Below are 9,885 nucleotides of genomic sequence, written 5' to 3'. Positions count from 1 at the left end.
GTCCTTGCAAAGGGCTTCTGATTCTGCAAGATTCTTGGGTTGTCTTGCGTGCTCTGCTTTTTTGAGATGTATCCGAGGATTTTCAGTGATGCTTAGGTCGGGTGACTGAGGGCCGTGGCGAAACCTTCACCTTGAGGTATTCCATTGTAGATTTTGAGGTGTGTTTTAGATCATTATCTTATTGTAGGACCCATCCTCTTTTTAACTTCAACTTTTTGCTGCTGGAATTTGCTGCATGATATTTATTCAAATCCATTCTTCCCTCTACCAATGACATGTTCTCTGTGCCACTGGCTGCAACACAAGCCCAAAGCATGATCGATCCACCCCCATGCTTAATAGTTGGACAGGTGTTCTTTTCCTGGAATTCGGTATGTGGCCAAAAGGTTCTATTTTGACTTCTTCAGTCCACAGGTCTTGTTTCCAAAATGCATCAGGCTTGTTTAGATGTTCCTTTGCAAACTTCAGATGCAGAATTGTGTGGCTAGGATACAGGAAAGGTTTTCTCCTGCAGACTCTACCATGAAGGTCACATTTGTTCAGGTGTCGCTGCACAGTAGAGCGGTGAACCACCACTCCAGAGTCTGCTAAATCCTCCTGGAGGTCTTTTGCGGTCAAATGGGGCTTTTTTTTTGCCTTCATAGCAATTGAATGAGCAGTTCTTTCAGAAAGTTTTCTTGACCTCCATCATTCCTGTTAACTGCCATTTCTTAATAACATCATGAACTGAGGAGACATCTATCTGGAAACGCTTTGCTATCTTCCTGTAGCCTTCTCCTGCTTGGTGAGCATTAATTATTTTAATTTTACAAGTTAAACTTAAACGTTATCTAAGGGCTGATCTTGGACTGGCCAAACTTTTGCTTCAGACCCTTTACATTTTTTGTTATTTTGTACCTGTGAACGATGGAAATAAAATTTAATCTTGCTTAAAATATGAAAGAAATGTATCATTAACTTTATTATTATACTTTTGGTGATCAGTTCATCTTCTGCTGACTTAACAGACATTTTAAGCCCAAACTTTTGCATGCCACTGTATTCTTTTGAAACAAATAACCTCAGAATTTCCTCATTTAAAATTTTTGGAAAACAAGAACAGGATGAGCTAAGAACATCAGAGAGCGCTGAGCCAGAAACCAGGGGCACCAGTGAAGCTGAGGTTGACCAAGAGGTTGGAGATGAGCTGTTGCACAGCGAGATGTTTGATCAGAAGGAAACAGGAGTCCCACCTCCTAACTAGGCAGACACTCTCGGGTGAGGAGAGCCTTCGCCAGGCAGAGTTGGAGTGGCAGGTCCTCCAGGCCCGGAAGCAGGAGGTGGCAGGACCAGCGTTGGCCTGGCATCTGGGCAAGGAATCTGCAAAGGCCCAGATGGAGCAGATCCAGGCAGCCGAGCGGCACAAGGAGAAGGAGCTGGCGCGTGTGCGCCTGGAGAACATCAAGCTGAAGGCGGGCATCGCCAAGGGTGAGAGAGCACTGTCTGCCAAGAAGGGGCTGGCAGAGGGGCTGCACATCCTCGACTTCGAGCAGCTGAAGCTGGAGAACCAGACGTACAGCGGTGAGGTCGAGCGAGTCGCAGAGATTCTGTTGCTGCGCGACAAGATCGCAGGTGCTGTGCACGTGCTGATGCACGTCACAGAGAAGCTGCGATGGGTGCAGATGGCACTTGCAGCTGACCTGGCAGAGATGGAGGTGGCGGTGGCACGGTCACGTGACTCTCTGACATGCGGCAAGTGGGCTCGGGACAGGGTGCGGGCAGACAACCTGCGGCTGCGCCAACGCAGTGAGCTGCTGGGGAACAGCGTGCTGCTGCGAGACATGGAGGAAAGGGTGGGCGATGTCATGGCGCTGGAGGTCAGGCTGGGGGCGCTGAAGAGCAGCAACTGCAGAGCCGAGAGGAAGGTGGAGCCGGTCTGGGACACACCGTAGTGGGATGAACAGGCAGGCAGACAGATAGACACACACACACACACACACACACATGTAAACTGTCACACATGCAGGCTTTCAGATCTATTAGTGATGGACTAATATTTAGCATCATTACGGATGTCATTAGAGATTTTGGGCCCCTAACCCAGACCAATTGCATTTTAGGGCCCCTGTAATCATCCTAACTGCAACCCCCCCCCCCACCCCCCTTTTTGGTGTCCCTGAACATCACCATGCTTAAATATGAAAAAGGCGATTTGTAATTTAATGCAGTTTATTTTAAAAATCAGTTTTTGTAACAGATTGAGTGGTAGCTGAATCCTCAGCAAAGATGGATTCCTTTGCAGTACATTGCAGTTTAACACAGCAAACAGCATGTTCAACAGTGAGATTTCCCCCAGATGTGTAAGACAGTTACAAGATGATTATAGAAGAATAAAAGACAAACTTGTTTCTCTCACTCTGCATGGTTCTCCCTCGATTCCTTTGTGTGAAAGTTTCAGGTAAAACAGTAAGAGAAATATACAATGTATGAATGAATAATGTAAATGTATGCATGGAAAACAGACACATAAATCAGTGTCCATGCTAACCCCATTCAGAGGGTCCATGCTAACCCCATTCAGAGGGTCCATTCTAACCCCATTCAGAGGGTCCATTCTAACCCCAGTCCACTGTCAAACGAGCCTACAATGGCCATGCAAATGGATAATAATAAATACTTTATTGATCCCTGTGGGGAAATTGTCTTTATGTCCCCCTCAACTTGCACTTTGTAAATTATGTTGTCCACAAAGGGCAGCCACCCATAGCAGTACCTCGGGAGCTGGGGTTTAAGGGCCTTGAGGTTAAGGGTTTGAACCAGCAACCTTGTGATGCAAGACACACAGGCTTAGCCCACTGAGCCACACACAGCTCCAGTTATGCTTTGAGGAATGACTTCTACTCACTTGTAACACAACATAATGACAGTATGATGAGCTGCTTAGCAGCCGGTGGTTTGATCACAGGCTCAGTCTGCTGTTTATCACACCTGAATCAGGCACCTGAGACAGGAACCAGGGCAGCCATGTGGGACTCAGCATGGAAAGATTAAGCACTCAGAGCCACTTCGGTTACAGGGCTTTATTTAATAAAACAGTATTTACACATCTACTGGCATATTTCCCTTTGGAAATAGTATAATTACACACAGACCCAAGGGGAATGCAGAGCAGACAGAAGTACGACACAAAAACAGACACTCAGACAATACCAGTGTTATAGGTTGGCACCTCATCCTGGGTTATTCCCTGCCTTCTTTCCTTGTGCTTTTTTAACTGTATATATGAGGGAGTTAATTAGTAAAGTGATGGATGGGTTAAACCCTGCTGAAAATAGCAGGAATGAACAACAGATGAAGGCAGAAGAAGGTCCAGAAGAGACACAAACTGCAGAGAAGTTTGATGATAAATCACCAGGCAGCAGTGGCAGTGATGACAGAATAGAAAGTGCACTTGGCTACTGTAAGGAACCTTCCTTACAACAGGCAGCTGACCAGTGACTGTCCTGTCCTGACTGTCCCCCTGAACACTCTGCGGACCGGGTTGAGTAACTGTAGCTCCATCTGCTGTTTCTGACACCAATGATTCTATGAGGATCCGCAGAGAGTCTGTTACTCCTTGTATTAATCCATTCATACTCGTCATTTTATTGTTATATTTTACACACAGGCTCCCCAGTGTGTTGTATCTGAACTATCGGGGACAGTATTATTCAGGGGAAAGTGGCTTAGCCTACAACAGGAGGGAATCAATGAGATCTATCAGAGTTATTTCTATTTTTAACCCATTAATATGCAAGTTAAATTTAAATACACGGTGTCTGCAAAATCAAAGCCGGCGCTCCACCTTCTAGTCATTGGAAGGTACTGCTCCCCCCACAGCTGTGCGCCTATTACATGTGTCTCGTGACTCAGCAAAAGAGGAAAGGCATTTTGTGGTATCTTTCGTGATTAAGCAAAAGACGAAATGCATTTCATGATTCCACAGAATCAGTTTCATCCATGAAATGTAGGCATGTAACAATGAATCGCGAATTGGTTAAAAATCGAGGTAAATGTATGATTTAAACCGGCTGATATGGAAACTGAATCGCTTCTTTAGGAGTACTTCACGGTAGTTTACTTAACTGGTGTAATATTACATTTGATTTCATGACGTCAGTTCGACATCAGCTGTCACTGCGTATTCATGTTGACGTCGTACGTTAGTTTGTGGTTTTGACCGAACGCGAGATGGCGAGTGAATTCGAAACTGAGGACATCCCCCCCATCTTAAACCGGCGGTGTGGCAGCATTTTAGCTTTCCGGTAATCACAAACGAAAACGGTGAGAAAAGCACAGACAAGATAAAACTTGTGCAAGCATTGTAAAAGATTGATAAAATACACAAAACAGCACAGCGAACATGCTTCAGCATGTCTACCAGTGTTCTGTCGATTTATGCTGCCTTGTCGAAAAATGCTACCGTAGTGCTAATCGATAGCCCTAACCCTAACTCTTACCCTAACCCCTAAAACCTAACCCTAATCCCAAGACGGTGGAACTGCATATGCGCGGAAAGGTTCGATAGCACGTCTCGATAGGTAGGATTTTATGACAGAACACCGGCACCACAGTGAGCTCAATTCACCACTGCAAGAGCGAAGGTTATTAAAAGGGCAAACTACGCTAAAAAGCTGCACATGCAAGCCTTAGTTTACTTGGTAACGCTTTATATTAAGTACATCTTCATAATGCATTCATTATGCATTCAGGGCACCTTCATAATGCATTCATAGGACATTCAGGGCACCTTCATAATGCATTCATAGAACATTAAGGGCACCTTCATAATGCATTCATAAAACATTCATAAGCAGCATGCAAGTACACTTCAACATCCTAACATCTCTTAACAGCTATAATATACATTAATAACAAACATTATATAATAATAACAAACATTATAATTGTATAATCATGTAATGTTTGTTATTAATGTACAGGGTGGGCCATTTATATGGATACACCTTAATAAAATGGGAATGGTTGGTGATATTAACTTCCTGTTTGTGGCACATTAGTATATGTGAGGGGGAAAACTTTTCAAGATGGGTGGTGATCATGGTGGCCATTTTGAAGTCGGCCATTTTGGATCCAACTTTTGTTTTTTCAATAGGAAGAGGATCAAGCTTATTGGGAATGTCACAAGAAAAACAATGGTGTGCTTGGTTTTAACGTGACTTTATTCTTTCATGAGTTATTTACAAGTTTCTGACCACTTATAAAATGTGTTCAATGTGCTGCCCATTGTGTTGGATTGTCAATGCAACCCTCTTCTCCCACTCTTCACACACTGATAGCAACACCGCAGGAGAAATGCTAGCACAGGCTTCCAGTATCCGTAGTTTCAGGTGCTGCACATCTCGTATCTTCACAGCATAGACAATTGCCTTCGGATGGCCCCAAAGATGGCCCTTTCTGTGGCCTGCGTGTTTTTGCCATGGTCTGACTGCCCCCCCCTTTCTGTGGCCTGCGTGTTTTTGCCATGGTCTGCCTGCCCCCCCCTTTCTGTGGCCTGCGTGTTTTTGCCATGGTCTGCCTGCCCCCCCCTTTCTGTGGCCTGCGTGTTTTTGCCATGGTCTGCCTGCCCCCCCCTTTCTGTGGCCTGCGTGTTTTTGCCATGGTCTGCCTGCCCCCCCCTTTCTGTGGCCTGCGTGTTTTTGCCATGGTCTGCCTGTCCCCCCCTTTCTGTGGCCTGTGTGTTTTTGCCATGGTCTGCCTGTCCCCCCCTTTCTGTGGCCTGTGTGTTTTTGCCATGGTCTGCCTGCCCCCCCCCCCCCGATCTGTGGCCTGCGTGTTTTTGCCATGGTCTGCCTGTCCCCCCCGTTCCGTGACCTGCATGTTTTCCCCCTGATTGCCAAACCCCAAACACCCCCTGCCCAATATGTGGGCTGCATGTTTTTGTCTCGGTTTGACTCTGCCTGCCCCCCCGATCAGTCGCCTGCGTGTTTTTGCTCCGTCTGACTTCCTCCCCCTCGCAGGTAAAAGCCACCACCTGCAGCAATGGTGGTACCTGCTACAAGCATGAAAACGCTTCCTGCTGCACCTGCCACCTGCAGGGTTAAAGGTCATGTCCACCAGGGGGCCAGATATTTCGTCATAGTAATTTGTAATTCGGCTGCATGACACTTGAAAATATCAATTTCTGCAATAAGAATTGCAGTATTTATAATGAAAAAAGTTGAAAATAAAGCAATTTCCCACAAACATGTCTGTTCATGAGTGATTTAACAAGCAAGGATGAAAATGGTGAGGAATGACCTGAAGAGCCATGCAGAGCTCATGCAAAAGTAGCGGCGGTGTACTTTACACTAATGTTAAACCTGTAGTAGATAATCCCGAAAAGGAGCGTCATTAAAGTTGCACGGCTTGCTAAGTTTTGTTTCTTATAACAATATAAATGTTCTAGCGAAACGTAAACCCCACGCTCTAGGTGAATTTTGTAACCAAGATTTATAAATACCGGAACTGTTTTGAAAAATAACATTGCTTATGAAAGCAGGCAAGTCAGAATTTCAAGTTAGAATTTCATTGTACTTCATACACATAATGCCGCTTTCTTACAATCTTAACCTGCCATTAAATTTTGAAGACGCTGTACACAGAGGGACACAATAGTGCTCTCAATTTTCTCTTGCCTCTGAAAATATACAGCTCTACCGGCCATTCATTCTTAAACAATCAGATGTTAATACTTTAATACTAACTGCCATATATATACAGATAATCCCGTGACAAAAGGTGACCGTAATGCCACCCCAGTTTTTGGTGGGATTGCATCTCGTGTACATGCATCTATGACGTGTGGAATGAACACAGAAAACATGTGGCAGCCATGATGCATAGGCGTATGTGTTGTGAGAGCAAGGTATAAATCAGCCCTTATGCTCCCTTCCAGACCCTACTGCAGGATTCCAGCCAATCAGCTGCAGTGGCATGTAGTGAGATTGAGGGGTTGGGGGTCACAAGACAAGAGCTGCAGAGGTGACATTACTTCTTGTCCAGAAGATGGTTCCCTGGTAGATGCAGAGTAGATGCAGAGGGCCCTCCCATCTGCTGTATGTGTCCAGGTTTTGGGGCTCCTGAGAGACATCACTGTCCCCTTTTAGCCTGAATCTGCACTTTATTAACATCTGAAAGCCCCGTGTGTGTCTGACTCTAGTCTGGAGTTGTATCACTGAAGCGCTTGAAGCGGCGACTTCCAAAAACAGCAAAGCAGAAATCCAGGCTACGCTGATGATGTCAGCATAGCCCACACTAGCAGAGCTGTAATGGACTGACTGCCGTCAGTGTATTCCGGCATCCTGACCCACAGCTCCGATGTCCTGCCACCTGCTTGTGTTTCCTGTGTACGGGGGAGGGTGTAGTAACATCTTGTTTTCCATTTCCCCCCACAAACACAAACCCTCATCCCTGGTACTGTAAGTAAAGCTCTCATCAGTGGCGTTTCTGGCCACCCTCCCCATAGTAGCCTTTCCTTTTGGTGGGATGGTGACCACAAGCTGCCTGATATTTCTGAATATTTCTCTCTTTGATATTTCAAAGTAAACTTTAATCACTTGGGGGGGGGGGGGGGGGTAGTGCCTGAGTTAATAGGAGTCTGTCAGGCTTTAATGGGGTCTGTTTATGAGTGGGGGTATTTTTGAAAAAGTCTGGATGTTGGGGCGGGTATGAGCATGTGAAAGGTCATTAATCATTATCCATATCTAAGTGTACTAGCAGGATTGAGTCTGTGGAGGGCACTATGAAGAAAGGTCTTTGTTTTGTCCCACAGTTACAACAGCGGCATCCGTGTGGACGGGGTGAACTGGTTCCACTGTAAATGCACCCTGGGATTTGCTAACCCAGACTGTCATATCAGTGAGTACTACACTTTTGACCTTTGACCCCTGCACCCCTGCAGTGGCTGGCCTTAGGAACCTGCAGATGACGTGGATGAGTTACTACCTGTTTAAGCGATAAGCATAGTCAGATCCAGCAGTCTTTGTCCTCGACAGACATGCATGGTCATGTGAGGCTTGCAGATGGGCCATATGACGACTGTGGCTTGGCTGTCAAATTCACCCATGAGAATGGAGCACGGCTTTCACTGCACCTATAATAGTAGTCTGAGCCTCTCAGCCTCAGGATAGCCCCATTCCGTCCTTACGATTCAACGGGTTGGATGTGGTCTCACGCTGAGGGTCCTCACAGTCGGGATAGCCCCATCTGCTGTCCAAATGGCACAACAGCAGCCTCATGCTGGCCATTATCGAGGTCAAAGTTGAGACGCAGGTGTTCCCCAAATTACCAGGTGAATTGGATCTGTGGGAGGCACAGCGTCAGCTAGTTGTGACTTCATGCACAATTCAGCCTTCTCCTTTGGCAGAATCATGGTCTGTAGCTGCCTTTGTTAAATAAGTGATCCAATATTTTGATATGTATGTAGTTGACCAGGGGTCACCAACTCCGTTCCTGGAGAGCTACTATCCAGTAGGTTTTCTATCCTACCTGGCTTCTGATGAGCCACACTAGTTCTCAGGTAAATACCAGGAGCAGGTGTGGCTCATCAGAAGCCAAGTGGGACAGAAAGCCTACTGGATAGTAGCTCTCCAGGACCAGAGTTGATGGCCCCTGTAGTAGACTGACACACTGGGAGAACAAATGTGTGATCATTGTGTATGTCTGTGTAGGTCCAGTAGTATTGTTTACCTTTGTAAACAAGTCGAGCAGTTCTGTCTGTAGCCATCTGCCGTAGAGAATTCCGTTTCAAAATACTCTTACTCGTCTGCCTATATGAGTGCGAGCCTGCTTCCCTGTAGACTGTAACTGGAATTCTTGTGAGCCACTTCAGCCAATGGGCTGTGCAGCACGGGCTATAGTGTGTTCTGATTGGCTATCCTCCTGGGAAGACTACCTGGTACCGGCCCTGTGCACATTCTTTTACATGCTGTCGTTCTCCTGCCTGGTGATCTGCGTCTGGTGGAGGAACAAATGGATAAAAGAGTGGGATTGGCAGCAGCCAGCAGGGCTAGACAAGAACATCAGCAACCAGTGGGAGGCGCTGTGGCCCATAGTGCAGCAGCAGGCCAAGCTCAACAAGGAGGTGCCGCAGGACTGCAAGAAGCTCATGTTCTCCCCTTATAGGATATGCAACAGGGAGGAGGAAGAGGAAAAGGGCGATGGACCAGTCACTGTAGAGGTGAACAAGTACTCCGAGTTAGGGATGTCCCGATACAACGTTTTAACTTCCGATACGATACCGATATTGCAGCCTTCAGTACTAACCGATACCGATACAAATTCGATACAATAATCAGCACAAATCATGAATACAGTACTTTTACCCATTTCGTTGTGTGGAATGTATGAACGGCTAGATCAAACTGAGAACAAAGGTCAGCAACAGTAAATATGGAAAAAAACGACCAATTTATTAACTATTGGTTGCATAAATGTGAACCTTTTACATAAGAATATATAAAAAAGAATTAAAGAATAAATATTAAGACCCTAAAAAATATCTTAATTAAATAAACAAAAATATATTTTTTAAAGTGCAAATCATGTGCAAAATGCTGCTTCAAATGCGCGATGAGGTTGGACGTATTAAACTTTCCCGGTTCTGTTCCACCACAGGAAACTTGTGCATGACAAGTGTTGCACTGAGCCACACTGTCTTTTTCGGACTTTAATGAAAAATACTGCCACACGGCCGACATCGGTCTTTTTCTTTGCTACTTGGCTAGCAAGCAGTGTTGTGATCACGTGGGCTTTGCACGCTGGGTCTGGACGCTGCTGGATAGAATAGCTGTAACGGAGTTTAGAGCGGAACGGACTGCTTATATCGGAGATTATTAACGCAGTCCGATATAATCCGATAGAGTT

This window comes from Paramormyrops kingsleyae, unplaced genomic scaffold (genome assembly GCF_048594095.1).
Source record: "Paramormyrops kingsleyae isolate MSU_618 unplaced genomic scaffold, PKINGS_0.4 ups38, whole genome shotgun sequence".
In the NCBI taxonomy this organism is placed as follows: Eukaryota; Metazoa; Chordata; class Actinopteri; order Osteoglossiformes; family Mormyridae; genus Paramormyrops; species Paramormyrops kingsleyae.
This window is presented reverse-complemented; position numbering follows the sequence as displayed.